The 14515-nt window shown below is 38.7% G+C and overlaps 22 non-coding genes across 22 annotated transcripts; all 22 read left to right on the top strand.

Moving 5' to 3' along the window:
- Positions 1–72: 72 nt before the first annotated feature.
- Positions 73–145, top strand: TRNAA-AGC (transfer RNA alanine (anticodon AGC)). The gene has a single exon. It is a non-coding gene; the product is annotated as a tRNA-Ala (tRNA).
- A 771-nt stretch (positions 146–916) lies between these two features.
- Positions 917–989, top strand: TRNAA-AGC (transfer RNA alanine (anticodon AGC)). The gene has a single exon. It is a non-coding gene; the product is annotated as a tRNA-Ala (tRNA).
- A 353-nt stretch (positions 990–1342) lies between these two features.
- TRNAK-CUU (transfer RNA lysine (anticodon CUU)) lies at positions 1343–1415 on the top strand. Its single transcript has one exon. It is a non-coding gene; the product is annotated as a tRNA-Lys (tRNA).
- A 345-nt stretch (positions 1416–1760) lies between these two features.
- Positions 1761–1833, top strand: TRNAA-AGC (transfer RNA alanine (anticodon AGC)). Its single transcript has one exon. It is a non-coding gene; the product is annotated as a tRNA-Ala (tRNA).
- A 771-nt stretch (positions 1834–2604) lies between these two features.
- Positions 2605–2677, top strand: TRNAA-AGC (transfer RNA alanine (anticodon AGC)). The gene has a single exon. It is a non-coding gene; the product is annotated as a tRNA-Ala (tRNA).
- A 652-nt stretch (positions 2678–3329) lies between these two features.
- TRNAA-AGC (transfer RNA alanine (anticodon AGC)) lies at positions 3330–3402 on the top strand. Its single transcript has one exon. It is a non-coding gene; the product is annotated as a tRNA-Ala (tRNA).
- A 353-nt stretch (positions 3403–3755) lies between these two features.
- On the top strand, positions 3756–3828 carry TRNAK-CUU (transfer RNA lysine (anticodon CUU)). The gene has a single exon. It is a non-coding gene; the product is annotated as a tRNA-Lys (tRNA).
- A 345-nt stretch (positions 3829–4173) lies between these two features.
- On the top strand, positions 4174–4246 carry TRNAA-AGC (transfer RNA alanine (anticodon AGC)). The gene has a single exon. It is a non-coding gene; the product is annotated as a tRNA-Ala (tRNA).
- Positions 4247–5324: 1078 nt separating this feature from the next.
- On the top strand, positions 5325–5397 carry TRNAK-CUU (transfer RNA lysine (anticodon CUU)). The gene has a single exon. It is a non-coding gene; the product is annotated as a tRNA-Lys (tRNA).
- A 771-nt stretch (positions 5398–6168) lies between these two features.
- On the top strand, positions 6169–6241 carry TRNAK-CUU (transfer RNA lysine (anticodon CUU)). The gene has a single exon. It is a non-coding gene; the product is annotated as a tRNA-Lys (tRNA).
- Positions 6242–6586: 345 nt separating this feature from the next.
- On the top strand, positions 6587–6659 carry TRNAA-AGC (transfer RNA alanine (anticodon AGC)). Its single transcript has one exon. It is a non-coding gene; the product is annotated as a tRNA-Ala (tRNA).
- A 353-nt stretch (positions 6660–7012) lies between these two features.
- On the top strand, positions 7013–7085 carry TRNAK-CUU (transfer RNA lysine (anticodon CUU)). Its single transcript has one exon. It is a non-coding gene; the product is annotated as a tRNA-Lys (tRNA).
- Positions 7086–7430: 345 nt separating this feature from the next.
- On the top strand, positions 7431–7503 carry TRNAA-AGC (transfer RNA alanine (anticodon AGC)). Its single transcript has one exon. It is a non-coding gene; the product is annotated as a tRNA-Ala (tRNA).
- Positions 7504–8581: 1078 nt separating this feature from the next.
- TRNAK-CUU (transfer RNA lysine (anticodon CUU)) lies at positions 8582–8654 on the top strand. Its single transcript has one exon. It is a non-coding gene; the product is annotated as a tRNA-Lys (tRNA).
- A 771-nt stretch (positions 8655–9425) lies between these two features.
- On the top strand, positions 9426–9498 carry TRNAK-CUU (transfer RNA lysine (anticodon CUU)). The gene has a single exon. It is a non-coding gene; the product is annotated as a tRNA-Lys (tRNA).
- A 345-nt stretch (positions 9499–9843) lies between these two features.
- Positions 9844–9916, top strand: TRNAA-AGC (transfer RNA alanine (anticodon AGC)). Its single transcript has one exon. It is a non-coding gene; the product is annotated as a tRNA-Ala (tRNA).
- A 1079-nt stretch (positions 9917–10995) lies between these two features.
- On the top strand, positions 10996–11068 carry TRNAK-CUU (transfer RNA lysine (anticodon CUU)). The gene has a single exon. It is a non-coding gene; the product is annotated as a tRNA-Lys (tRNA).
- A 345-nt stretch (positions 11069–11413) lies between these two features.
- TRNAA-AGC (transfer RNA alanine (anticodon AGC)) lies at positions 11414–11486 on the top strand. The gene has a single exon. It is a non-coding gene; the product is annotated as a tRNA-Ala (tRNA).
- Positions 11487–12257: 771 nt separating this feature from the next.
- Positions 12258–12330, top strand: TRNAA-AGC (transfer RNA alanine (anticodon AGC)). The gene has a single exon. It is a non-coding gene; the product is annotated as a tRNA-Ala (tRNA).
- Positions 12331–13101: 771 nt separating this feature from the next.
- Positions 13102–13174, top strand: TRNAA-AGC (transfer RNA alanine (anticodon AGC)). The gene has a single exon. It is a non-coding gene; the product is annotated as a tRNA-Ala (tRNA).
- Positions 13175–13826: 652 nt separating this feature from the next.
- Positions 13827–13899, top strand: TRNAA-AGC (transfer RNA alanine (anticodon AGC)). The gene has a single exon. It is a non-coding gene; the product is annotated as a tRNA-Ala (tRNA).
- A 353-nt stretch (positions 13900–14252) lies between these two features.
- On the top strand, positions 14253–14325 carry TRNAK-CUU (transfer RNA lysine (anticodon CUU)). Its single transcript has one exon. It is a non-coding gene; the product is annotated as a tRNA-Lys (tRNA).
- Positions 14326–14515: the final 190 nt, after the last annotated feature.

Below are 14515 nucleotides of genomic sequence, written 5' to 3' on the forward strand. Positions count from 1 at the left end.
GCAATTAGACTTAAAATAAAGTGTGGACAGCAGTAACGTTACTTTTGAAATGTGATGCTGAGTGAGCACACAGGGGAATTAGCTCAAATGGTAGAGCGCTCGCTTAGCATGCGAGAGGTAGCGGGATCGATGCCCGCATTCTCCATTCTAAAATTTGCATACATTTTACTTTTTAACTTGTAATTGCCATGGTTGTTGCAGAGTAAGAACAGAAAAGTCACAGATGGCTTTCAAATTTGGTGTCATTATAACAACTAAAGTGGTTTAATCAAAAGTGTTTAGGTATTCTATAGCACGTGAGAGGAATTTGATTTCTTATGCAATCTCAAAATGAAAATTTCACACCTTCCATTTTCATTTCGTCTTATTTTACTTGACATTCTTTCCTCTGAAGGATGTATAAAAGTGAAGTTCCTTGCAAAACAAGAGCAGAGGAATATCCAGAAACAGTTTTCCTTAATAAAAAATGATGAGTCTGCATACCATATTTAAGTGGGAGCCCGGCTACCTCAGTCGGTAGAGCATGAGACTCTTAATCTCAGGGTCGTGGGTTCGAGCCCCACGTTGGGCGAAAACGAGTATTTTTTGCTGGATGATAGCATTGGCTCTCATAATATGGTGATTAATCTTGCATTAGACATGCACTAACTCCTAAAAATTGTATCTCCCTTGGTTACTCATTCATGAGAAATGTATCTCCAAGATTAGGTAGGGCCTGAGTCTAGGTTAACATACAGTGATATCACTCCTATTCAAGTACTAAACATGCCAACCTGAAGTGTAAAACATCACCTAGGTGTAGTTAAGGCATCAGTTAGGAGTGAACTGAACACTCATGTTATGGGCAATTAGACTTAAAATAAAGTGTGGACAGCAGTAACGTTACTTTTGAAATGTGATGCTGAGTGAGCACACAGGGGAATTAGCTCAAATGGTAGAGCGCTCGCTTAGCATGCGAGAGGTAGCGGGATCGATGCCCGCATTCTCCATTCTAAAATTTGCATACATTTTACTTTTTAACTTGTAATTGCCATGGTTGTTGCAGAGTAAGAACAGAAAAGTCACAGATGGCTTTCAAATTTGGTGTCATTATAACAACTAAAGTGGTTTAATCAAAAGTGTTTAGGTATTCTATAGCACGTGAGAGGAATTTGATTTCTTATGCAATCTCAAAATGAAAATTTCACACCTTCCATTTTCATTTCGTCTTATTTTACTTGACATTCTTTCCTCTGAAGGATGTATAAAAGTGAAGTTCCTTGCAAAACAAGAGCAGAGGAATATCCAGAAACGGTTTTCCTTAATAAAAAATGATGAGTCTGCACACCATATTTGAGTGGGAGCCCGGCTAGCTCAGTCGGTAGAGCATGAGACTCTTAATCTCAGGGTCGTGGGTTCGAGCCCCACGTTGGGCGAAAACAAGTATTTTTTGCTGGATGATTGCATTGGCTCTCATAATATGGTGATTAATCTTGCATTAGACATGCACTAACTCCTAAAAATTGTATCTCCCTTGGTTACTCATTCATGAGAAATGTATCTCCAAGATTAGGTAGGGCCTGAGTCTAGGTTAACATACAGTGATATCACTCCTATTCAAGTACTAAACATGCCAACCTGAAGTGTAAAACATCCCCTAGGTGTAGTTAAGGCATCAGTTAGGAGTGAACTGAACACTCATGTTATGGGCAATTAGACTTAAAATAAAGTGTGGACAGCAGTAACGTTACTTTTGAAATGTGATGCTGAGTGAGCACACAGGGGAATTAGCTCAAATGGTAGAGCGCTCGCTTAGCATGCGAGAGGTAGCGGGATCGATGCCCGCATTCTCCATTCTAAAATTTGCATACATTTTACTTTTTAACTTGTAATTGCCATGGTTGTTGCAGAGTAAGAACAGAAAAGTCACAGATGGCTTTCAAATTTGGTGTCATTATAACAACTAAAGTGGTTTAATCAAAAGTGTTTAGGTATTCTATAGCACGTGAGAGGAATTTGATTTCTTATGCAATCTCAAAATGAAAATTTCACACCTTCCATTTTCATTTCGTCTTATTTTACTTGACATTCTTTCCTCTGAAGGATGTATAAAAGTGAAGTTCCTTGCAAAACAAGAGCAGAGGAATATCCAGAAACGGTTTTCCTTAATAAAAAATGATGAGTCTGCATACCATATTTAAGTGGGAGCCCGGCTAGCTCAGTCGGTAGAGCATGAGACTCTTAATCTCAGGGTTGTGGGTTCGAGCCCCACGTTGGGCGAAAACGAGTATTTTTTGCTGGATGATTGCATTGGCTCTCATAATATGGTGATTAATCTTGCATTAAACATGCACTAACTCCTAAAAATTGTATCTCCCTTGGTTACTCATTCATGAGAAATGTATCTCCAAGATTAGGTAGGGCCTGAGTCTAGGTTAACATACAGTGATATCACTCCTATTCAAGTACTAAACATGCCAACCTGAAGTATAAAACAGCCCCTAGGTGTAGTTAAGGCATCAGTTAGGAGTGAACTGAACACTCATGTTATGGGCAATTAGACTTAAAATAAAGTGTGGACAGCAGTAACGTTACTTTTGAAATGTGATGCTGAGTGAGCACACAGGGGAATTAGCTCAAATGGTAGAGCGCTCGCTTAGCATGCGAGAGGTAGCGGGATCGATGCCCGCATTCTCCATTCTAAAATTTGCATACATTTTACTTTTTAACTTGTAATTGCCATGGTTGTTGCAGAGTAAGAACAGAAAAGTCACAGATGGCTTTCAAATTTGGTGTCATTATAACAACTAAAGTGGTTTAATCAAAAGTGTTTAGGTATTCTATAGCACGTGAGAGGAATTTGATTTCTTATGCAATCTCAAAATGAAAATTTCACACCTTCCATTTTCATTTCGTCTTATTTTACTTGACATTCTTTCCTCTGAAGGATGTATAAAAGTGAAGTTCCTTGCAAAACAAGAGCAGAGGAATATCCACGTTGGGCGAAAACGAGTATTTTTTGCTGGATGATAGCATTGGCTCTCATAATATGGTGATTAATCTTGCATTAGACATGCACTAACTCCTAAAAATTGTATCTCCCTTGGTTACTCATGCATGAGAAATGTATCTCCAAGATTAGGTAGGGCCTGAGTATAGGATAACATACAGTGATATCACTCCTATTCAAGTACTAAACATGCCAACCTGAAGTGTAAAACATCCCCTAGGTGTAGTTAAGGCATCAGTTAGGAGTGAACTGAACACTCATGTTATGGGCAATTAGACTTAAAATAAAGTGTGGACAGCAGTAACGTTACTTTTGAAATGTGATGCTGAGTGAGCACACAGGGGAATTAGCTCAAATGGTAGAGCGCTCGCTTAGCATGCGAGAGGTAGCGGGATCGATGCCCGCATTCTCCATTCTAAAATTTGCATACATTTTACTTTTTAACTTGTAATTGCCATGGTTGTTGCAGAGTAAGAACAGAAAAGTCACAGATGGCTTTCAAATTTGGTGTCATTATAACAACTAAAGTGGTTTAATCAAAAGTGTTTAGGTATTCTATAGCACGTGAGAGGAATTTGATTTCTTATGCAATCTCAAAATGAAAATTTCACACCTTCCATTTTCATTTCGTCTTATTTTACTTGACATTCTTTCCTCTGAAGGATGTATAAAAGTGAAGTTCCTTGCAAAACAAGAGCAGAGGAATATCCAGAAACGGTTTTCCTTAATAAAAAATGATGAGTCTGCACACCATATTTAAGTGGGAGCCCGGCTAGCTCAGTCGGTAGAGCATGAGACTCTTAATCTCAGGGTCGTGGGTTCGAGCCCCACGTTGGGCGAAAACGAGTATTTTTTGCTGGATGATTGCATTGGCTCTCATAATATGGTGATTAATCTTGCATTAGACATGCACTAACTCCTAAAAATTGTATCTCCCTTGGTTACTCATTCATGAGAAATGTATCTCCAAGATTAGGTAGGGCCTGAGTCTAGGTTAACATACAGTGATATCACTCCTATTCAAGTACTAAACATGCCAACCTGAAGTGTAAAACATCCCCTAGGTGTAGTTAAGGCATCAGTTAGGAGTGAACTGAACACTCATGTTATGGGCAATTAGACTTAAAATAAAGTGTGGACAGCAGTAACGTTACTTTTGAAATGTGATGCTGAGTGAGCACACAGGGGAATTAGCTCAAATGGTAGAGCGCTCGCTTAGCATGCGAGAGGTAGCGGGATCGATGCCCGCATTCTCCATTCTAAAATTTGCATACATTTTACTTTTTAACTTGTAATTGCCATGGTTGTTGCAGAGTAAGAACAGAAAAGTCACAGATGGCTTTCAAATTTGGTGTCATTATAACAACTAAAGTGGTTTAATCAAAAGTGTTTAGGTATTCTATAGCACGTGAGAGGAATTTGATTTCTTATGCAATCTCAAAATGAAAATTTCACACCTTCCATTTTCATTTCGTCTTATTTTACTTGACAATCTTTCCTCTGAAGGATGTATAAAAGTGAAGTTCCTTGCAAAACAAGAGCAGAGGAATATCCACGTTGGGCGAAAACGAGTATTTTTTGCTGGATGATAGCATTGGCTCTCATAATATGGTGATTAATCTTGCATTAGACATGCACTAACTCCTAAAAATTGTATCTCCCTTGGTTACTCATTCATGAGAAATGTATCTCCAAGATTAGGTAGGGCCTGAGTATAGGTTAACATACAGTGATATCACTCCTATTCAAGTACTAAACATGCCAACCTGAAGTGTAAAACATCCCCTAGGTGTAGTTAAGGCATCAGTTAGGAGTGAACTGAACACTCATGTTATGGGCAATTAGACTTAAAATAAAGTGTGGACAGCAGTAACGTTACTTTTGAAATGTGATGCTGAGTGAGCACACAGGGGAATTAGCTCAAATGGTAGAGCGCTCGCTTAGCATGCGAGAGGTAGCGGGATCGATGCCTGCATTCTCCATTCTAAAATTTGCATACATTTTACTTTTTAACTTGTAATTGCCATGGTTGTTGCAGAGTAAGAACAGAAAAGTCACAGATGGCTTTCAAATTTGGTGTCATTATAACAACTAAAGTGGTTTAATCAAAAGTGTTTAGGTATTCTATAGCACGTGAGAGGAATTTGATTTCTTATGCAATCTCAAAATGAAAATTTCACACCTTCCATTTTCATTTCGTCTTATTTTACTTGACATTCTTTCCTCTGAAGGATGTATAAAAGTGAAGTTCCTTGCAAAACAAGAGCAGAGGAATATCCAGAAACGGTTTTCCTTAATAAAAAATGATGAGTCTGCATACCATATTTGAGTGGGAGCCCGGCTAGCTCAGTCGGTAGAGCATGAGACTCTTAATCTCAGGGTCGTGGGTTCGAGCCCCACGTTGGGCGAAAACGAGTATTTTTTGCTGGATGATTGCATTGGCTCTCATAATATGGTGATTAATCTTGCATTAGACATGCACTAACTCCTAAAAATTGTATCTCCCTTGGTTACTCATTCATGAGAAATGTATCTCCAAGATTAGGTAGGGCCTGAGTCTAGGTTAACATACAGTGATATCACTCCTATTCAAGTACTAAACATGCCAACCTGAAGTGTAAAACATCACCTAGGTGTAGTTAAGGCATCAGTTAGGAGTGAACTGAACACTCATGTTATGGGCAATTAGACTTAAAATAAAGTGTGGACAGCAGTAACGTTACTTTTGAAATGTGATGCTGAGTGAGCACACAGGGGAATTAGCTCAAATGGTAGAGAGCTCGCTTAGCATGCGAGAGGTAGCGGGATCGATGCCCGCATTCTCCATTCTAAAATTTGCATACATTTTACTTTTTAACTTGTAATTGCCATGGTTGTTGCAGAGTAAGAACAGAAAAGTCACAGATGGCTTTCAAATTTGGTGTCATTATAACAACTAAAGTGGTTTAATCAAAAGTGTTTAGGTATTCTATAGCACGTGAGAGGAATTTGATTTCTTATGCAATCTCAAAATGAAAATTTCACACCTTCCATTTTCATTTCGTCTTATTTTACTTGACATTCTTTCCTCTGAAGGATGTATAAAAGTGAAGTTCCTTGCAAAACAAGAGCAGAGGAATATCCAGAAACGGTTTTCCTTAATAAAAAATGATGAGTCTGCACACCATATTTGAGTGGGAGCCCGGCTAGCTCAGTCGGTAGAGCATGAGACTCTTAATCTCAGGGTCGTGGGTTCGAGCCCCACGTTGGGCGAAAACGAGTATTTTTTGCTGGATGATTGCATTGGCTCTCATAATATGGTGATTAATCTTGCATTAGACATGCACTAACTCCTAAAAATTGTATCTCCCTTGGTTACTCATTCATGAGAAATGTATCTCCAAGATTAGGTAGGGCCTGAGTCTAGGTTAACATACAGTGATATCACTCCTATTCAAGTACTAAACATGCCAACCTGAAGTGTAAAACATCCCCTAGGTGTAGTTAAGGCATCAGTTAGGAGTGAACTGAACACTCATGTTATGGGCAATTAGACTTAAAATAAAGTGTGGACAGCAGTAACGTTACTTTTGAAATGTGATGCTGAGTGAGCACACAGGGGAATTAGCTCAAATGGTAGAGCGCTCGCTTAGCATGCGAGAGGTAGCGGGATCGATGCCCGCATTCTCCATTCTAAAATTTGCATACATTTTACTTTTTAACTTGTAATTGCCATGGTTGTTGCAGAGTAAGAACAGAAAAGTCACAGATGGCTTTCAAATTTGGTGTCATTATAACAACTAAAGTGGTTTAATCAAAAGTGTTTAGGTATTCTATAGCACGTGAGAGGAATTTGATTTCTTATGCAATCTCAAAATGAAAATTTCACACCTTCCATTTTCATTTCGTCTTATTTTACTTGACATTCTTTCCTCTGAAGGATGTATAAAAGTGAAGTTCCTTGCAAAACAAGAGCAGAGGAATATCCAGAAACGGTTTTCCTTAATAAAAAATGATGAGTCTGCATACCATATTTAAGTGGGAGCCCGGCTAGCTCAGTCGGTAGAGCATGAGACTCTTAATCTCAGGGTCGTGGGTTCGAGCCCCACGTTGGGCGAAAACGAGTATTTTTTGCTGGATGATTGCATTGGCTCTCATAATATGGTGATTAATCTTGCATTAAACATGCACTAACTCCTAAAAATTGTATCTCCCTTGGTTACTCATTCATGAGAAATGTATCTCCAAGATTAGGTAGGGCCTGAGTCTAGGTTAACATACAGTGATATCACTCCTATTCAAGTACTAAACATGCCAACCTGAAGTATAAAACAGCCCCTAGGTGTAGTTAAGGCATCAGTTAGGAGTGAACTGAACACTCATGTTATGGGCAATTAGACTTAAAATAAAGTGTGGACAGCAGTAACGTTACTTTTGAAATGTGATGCTGAGTGAGCACACAGGGGAATTAGCTCAAATGGTAGAGCGCTCGCTTAGCATGCGAGAGGTAGCGGGATCGATGCCCGCATTCTCCATTCTAAAATTTGCATACATTTTACTTTTTAACTTGTAATTGCCATGGTTGTTGCAGAGTAAGAACAGAAAAGTCACAGATGGCTTTCAAATTTGGTGTCATTATAACAACTAAAGTGGTTTAATCAAAAGTGTTTAGGTATTCTATAGCACGTGAGAGGAATTTGATTTCTTATGCAATCTCAAAATGAAAATTTCACACCTTCCATTTTCATTTCGTCTTATTTTACTTGACATTCTTTCCTCTGAAGGATGTATAAAAGTGAAGTTCCTTGCAAAACAAGAGCAGAGGAATATCCACGTTGGGCGAAAACGAGTATTTTTTGCTGGATGATAGCATTGGCTCTCATAATATGGTGATTAATCTTGCATTAGACATGCACTAACTCCTAAAAATTGTATCTCCCTTGGTTACTCATGCATGAGAAATGTATCTCCAAGATTAGGTAGGGCCTGAGTATAGGTTAACATACAGTGATATCACTCCTATTCAAGTACTAAACATGCCAACCTGAAGTGTAAAACATCCCCTAGGTGTAGTTAAGGCATCAGTTAGGAGTGAACTGAACACTCATGTTATGTGCAATTAGACTTAAAATAAAGTGTGGACAGCAGTAACGTTACTTTTGAAATGTGATGCTGAGTGAGCACACAGGGGAATTAGCTCAAATGGTAGAGCGCTCGCTTAGCATGCGAGAGGTAGTGGGGTCGATGCCCGCATTCTCCATTTTAAAATTTGCATACATTTTACTTTTTAACTTGTAATTGCCATGGTTGTTGCAGAGTAAGAACAGAAAAGTCACAGATGGCTTTCAAATTTGGTGTCATTATAACAACTAAAGTGGTTTAATCAAAAGTGTTTAGGTATTCTATAGCACGTGAGAGGAATTTGATTTCTTATGCAATCTCAAAATGAAAATTTCACACCTTCCATTTTCATTTCGTCTTATTTTACTTGACATTCTTTCCTCTGAAGGATGTATAAAAGTGAAGTTCCTTGCAAAACAAGAGCAGAGGAATATCCAGAAACGGTTTTCCTTAATAAAAAATGATGAGTCTGCACACCATATTTAAGTGGGAGCCCGGCTAGCTCAGTCGGTAGAGCATGAGACTCTTAATCTCAGGGTCGTGGGTTCGAGCCCCACGTTGGGCGAAAACAAGTATTTTTTGCTGGATGATTGCATTGGCTCTCATAATATGGTGATTAATCTTGCATTAGACATGCACTAACTCCTAAAAATTGTATCTCCCTTGGTTACTCATTCATGAGAAATGTATCTCCAAGATTAGGTAGGGCCTGAGTGTAGGTTAACATACAGTGATATCACTCCTATTCAAGTACTAAACATGCCAACCTGAAGTGTAAAACATCCCCTAGGTGTAGTTAAGGCATCAGTTAGGAGTGAACTGAACACTCATGTTATGGGCAATTAGACTTAAAATAAAGTGTGGACAGCAGTAACGTTACTTTTGAAATGTGATGCTGAGTGAGCACACAGGGAAATTAGCTCAAATGGTAGAGCGCTCGCTTAGCATGCGAGAGGTAGCGGGATCGATGCCCGCATTCTCCATTCTAAAATTTGCATACATTTTACTTTTTAACTTGTAATTGCCATGGTTGTTGCAGAGTAAGAACAGAAAAGTCACAGATGGCTTTCAAATTTGGTGTCATTATAACAACTAAAGTGGTTTAATCAAAAGTGTTTAGGTATTCTATAGCACGTGAGAGGAATTTGATTTCTTATGCAATCTCAAAATGAAAATTTCACACCTTCCATTTTCATTTCGTCTTATTTTACTTGACATTCTTTCCTCTGAAGGATGTATAAAAGTGAAGTTCCTTGCAAAACAAGAGCAGAGGAATATCCAGAAACGGTTTTCCTTAATAAAAAATGATGAGTCTGCATACCATATATAAGTGGGAGCCCGGCTAGCTCAGTCGGTAGAGCATGAGACTCTTAATCTCAGGGTCGTGGGTTCGAGCCCCACGTTGGGCGAAAACGAGTATTTTTTGCTGGATGATTGCATTGGCTCTCATAATATGGTGATTAATCTTGCATTAAACATGCACTAACTCCTAAAAATTGTATCTCCCTTGGTTACTCATTCATGAGAAATGTATCTCCAAGATTAGGTAGGGCCTGAGTCTAGGTTAACATACAGTGATATCATTCCTATTCAAGTACTAAACATGCCAACCTGAAGTATAAAACAGCCCCTAGGTGTAGTTAAGGCATCAGTTAGGAGTGAACTGAACACTCATGTTATGGGCAATTAGACTTAAAACAAAGTGTGGACAGCAGTAACGTTACTTTTGAAATGTGATGCTGAGTGAGCACACAGGGGAATTAGCTCAAATGGTAGAGCGCTCGCTTAGCATGCGAGAGGTAGCGGGATCGATGCCCGCATTCTCCATTCTAAAATTTGCATACATTTTACTTTTTAAGTTGTAATTGCCATGGTTGTTGCAGAGTAAGAACAGAAAAGTCACAGATGGCTTTCAAATTTGGTGTCATTATAACAACTAAAGTGGTTTAATCAAAAGTGTTTAGGTATTCTATAGCACGTGAGAGGAATTTGATTTCTTATGCAATCTCAAAATGAAAATTTCACACCTTCCATTTTCATTTCGTCTTATTTTACTTGACATTCTTTCCTCTGAAGGATGTATAAAAGTGAAGTTCCTTGCAAAACAAGAGCAGAGGAATATCCACGTTGGGCGAAAACGAGTATTTTTTGCTGGATGATAGCATTGGCTCTCATAATATGGTGATTAATCTTGCATTAGACATGCACTAACTCCTAAAAATTGTATCTCCCTTGGTTACTCATTCATGAGAAATGTATCTCCAAGATTAGGTAGGGCCTGAGTATAGGTTAACATACAGTGATATCACTCCTATTCAAGTACTAAACATGCCAACCTGAAGTGTAAAACATCCCCTAGGTGTAGTTAAGGCATCAGTTAGGAGTGAACTGAACACTCATGTTATGGGCAATTAGACTTAAAATAAAGTGTGGACAGCAGTAACGTTACTTTTGAAATGTGATGCTGAGTGAGCACACAGGGGAATTAGCTCAAATGGTAGAGCGCTCGCTTAGCATGCGAGAGGTAGCGGGATCGATGCCTGCATTCTCCATTCTAAAATTTGCATACATTTTACTTTTTAACTTGTAATTGCCATGGTTGTTGCAGAGTAAGAACAGAAAAGTCACAGATGGCTTTCAAATTTGGTGTCATTATAACAACTAAAGTGGTTTAATCAAAAGTGTTTAGGTATTCTATAGCACGTGAGAGGAATTTGATTTCTTATGCAATCTCAAAATGAAAATTTCACACCTTCCATTTTCATTTCGTCTTATTTTACTTGACATTCTTTCCTCTGAATTGATGTATAAAAGTGAAGTTCCTTGCAAAACAAGAGCAGAGGAATATCCAGAAACGGTTTTCCTTAATAAAAAATGATGAGTCTGCATACCATATTTGAGTGGGAGCCCGGCTAGCTCAGTCGGTAGAGCATGAGACTCTTAATCTCAGGGTCGTGGGTTCGAGCCCCACGTTGGGCGAAAACGAGTATTTTTTGCTGGATGATTGCATTGGCTCTCATAATATGGTGATTAATCTTGCATTAGACATGCACTAACTCCTAAAAATTGTATCTCCCTTGGTTACTCATTCATGAGAAATGTATCTCCAAGATTAGGTAGGGCCTGAGTCTAGGTTAACATACAGTGATATCACTCCTATTCAAGTACTAAACATGCCAACCTGAAGTGTAAAACATCCCCTAGGTGTAGTTAAGGCATCAGTTAGGAGTGAACTGAACACTCATGTTATGGGCAATTAGACTTAAAATAAAGTGTGGACAGCAGTAACGTTACTTTTGAAATGTGATGCTGAGTGAGCACACAGGGGAATTAGCTCAAATGGTAGAGCGCTCGCTTAGCATGCGAGAGGTAGCGGGATCGATGCCCGCATTCTCCATTCTAAAATTTGCATACATTTTACTTTTTAACTTGTAATTGCCATGGTTGTTGCAGAGTAAGAACAGAAAAGTCACAGATGGCTTTCAAATTTGGTGTCATTATAACAACTAAAGTGGTTTAATCAAAAGTGTTTAGGTATTCTATAGCACGTGAGAGGAATTTGATTTCTTATGCAATCTCAAAATGAAAATTTCACACCTTCCATTTTCATTTCGTCTTATTTTACTTGACATTCTTTCCTCTGAAGGATGTATAAAAGTGAAGTTCCTTGCAAAACAAGAGCAGAGGAATATCCAGAAACAGTTTTCCTTAATAAAAAATGATGAGTCTGCATACCATATTTAAGTGGGAGCCCGGCTACCTCAGTCGGTAGAGCATGAGACTCTTAATCTCAGGGTCGTGGGTTCGAGCCCCACGTTGGGCGAAAACGAGTATTTTTTGCTGGATGATAGCATTGGCTCTCATAATATGGTGATTAATCTTGCATTAGACATGCACTAACTCCTAAAAATTGTATCTCCCTTGGTTACTCATTCATGAGAAATGTATCTCCAAGATTAGGTAGGGCCTGAGTCTAGGTTAACATACAGTGATATCACTCCTATTCAAGTACTAAACATGCCAACCTGAAGTGTAAAACATCACCTAGGTGTAGTTAAGGCATCAGTTAGGAGTGAACTGAACACTCATGTTATGGGCAATTAGACTTAAAATAAAGTGTGGACAGCAGTAACGTTACTTTTGAAATGTGATGCTGAGTGAGCACACAGGGGAATTAGCTCAAATGGTAGAGCGCTCGCTTAGCATGCGAGAGGTAGCGGGATCGATGCCCGCATTCTCCATTCTAAAATTTGCATACATTTTACTTTTTAACTTGTAATTGCCATGGTTGTTGCAGAGTAAGAACAGAAAAGTCACAGATGGCTTTCAAATTTGGTGTCATTATAACAACTAAAGTGGTTTAATCAAAAGTGTTTAGGTATTCTATAGCACGTGAGAGGAATTTGATTTCTTATGCAATCTCAAAATGAAAATTTCACACCTTCCATTTTCATTTCGTCTTATTTTACTTGACATTCTTTCCTCTGAAGGATGTATAAAAGTGAAGTTCCTTGCAAAACAAGAGCAGAGGAATATCCAGAAACGGTTTTCCTTAATAAAAAATGATGAGTCTGCACACCATATTTGAGTGGGAGCCCGGCTAGCTCAGTCTGTAGAGCATGAGACTCTTAATCTCAGGGTCGTGGGTTCGAGCCCCACGTTGGGCGAAAACGAGTATTTTTTGCTGGATGATTGCATTGGCTCTCATAATATGGTGATTAATCTTGCATTAGACATGCACTAACTCCTAAAAATTGTATCTCCCTTGGTTACTCATTCATGAGAAATGTATCTCCAAGATTAGGTAGGGCCTGAGTCTAGGTTAACATACAGTGATATCACTCCTATTCAAGTACTAAACATGCCAACCTGAAGTGTAAAACATCCCCTAGGTGTAGTTAAGGCATCAGTTAGGAGTGAACTGAACACTCATGTTATGGGCAATTAGACTTAAAATAAAGTGTGGACAGCAGTAACGTTACTTTTGAAATGTGATGCTGAGTGAGCACACAGGGGAATTAGCTCAAATGGTAGAGCGCTCGCTTAGCATGCGAGAGGTAGCGGGATCGATGCCCGCATTCTCCATTCTAAAATTTGCATACATTTTACTTTTTAACTTGTAATTGCCATGGTTGTTGCAGAGTAAGAACAGAAAAGTCACAGATGGCTTTCAAATTTGGTGTCATTATAACAACTAAAGTGGTTTAATCAAAAGTGTTTAGGTATTCTATAGCACGTGAGAGGAATTTGATTTCTTATGCAATCTCAAAATGAAAATTTCACACCTTCCATTTTCATTTCGTCTTATTTTACTTGACATTCTTTCCTCTGAAGGATGTATAAAAGTGAAGTTCCTTGCAAAACAAGAGCAGAGGAATATCCACGTTGGGGGAAAACGAGTATTTTTTGCTGGATGATAGCATTGGCTCTCATAATATGGTGATTAATCTTGCATTAGACATGCACTAACTCCTAAAAATTGTATCTCCCTTGGTTACTCATGCATGAGAAATGTATCTCCAAGATTAGGTAGGGCCTGAGTATAGGTTAACATACAGTGATATCACTCCTATTCAAGTACTAAACATGCCAACCTGAAGTGTAAAACATCCCCTAGGTGTAGTTAAGGCATCAGTTAGGAGTGAACTGAACACTCATGTTATGGGCAATTAGACTTAAAATAAAGTGTGGACAGCAGTAACGTTACTTTTGAAATGTGATGCTGAGTGAGCACACAGGGGAATTAGCTCAAATGGTAGAGCGCTCGCTTAGCATGCGAGAGGTAGCGGGATCGATGCCCGCATTCTCCATTCTAAAATTTGCATACATTTTACTTTTTAACTTGTAATTGCCATGGTTGTTGCAGAGTAAGAACAGAAAAGTCACAGATGGCTTTCAAATTTGGTGTCATTATAACAACTAAAGTGGTTTAATCAAAAGTGTTTAGGTATTCTATAGCACGTGAGAGGAATTTGATTTCTTATGCAATCTCAAAATGAAAATTTCACACCTTCCATTTTCATTTCGTCTTATTTTACTTGACATTCTTTCCTCTGAAGGATGTATAAAAGTGAAGTTCCTTGCAAAACAAGAGCAGAGGAATATCCAGAAACGGTTTTCCTTAATAAAAAATGATGATTCTGCACACCATATTTAAGTGGGAGCCCGGCTAGCTCAGTCGGTAGAGCATGAGACTCTTAATCTCAGGGTCGTGGGTTCGAGCCCCACGTTGGGCGAAAACGAGTATTTTTTGCTGGATGATTGCATTGGCTCTCATAATATGGTGATTAATCTTGCATTAGACATGCACTAACTCCTAAAAATTGTATCTCCCTTGGTTACTCATTCATGAGAAATGTATCTCCAAGATTAGGTAGGGCCTGAGTCTAGGTTAACATACAGTGATATCACTCCTATTCAAGTACT

This window comes from Triturus cristatus, chromosome 4_1 (assembly GCF_964204655.1).
Source record: "Triturus cristatus chromosome 4_1, aTriCri1.1, whole genome shotgun sequence".
Classification (NCBI taxonomy): domain Eukaryota; kingdom Metazoa; phylum Chordata; class Amphibia; order Caudata; family Salamandridae; genus Triturus; species Triturus cristatus.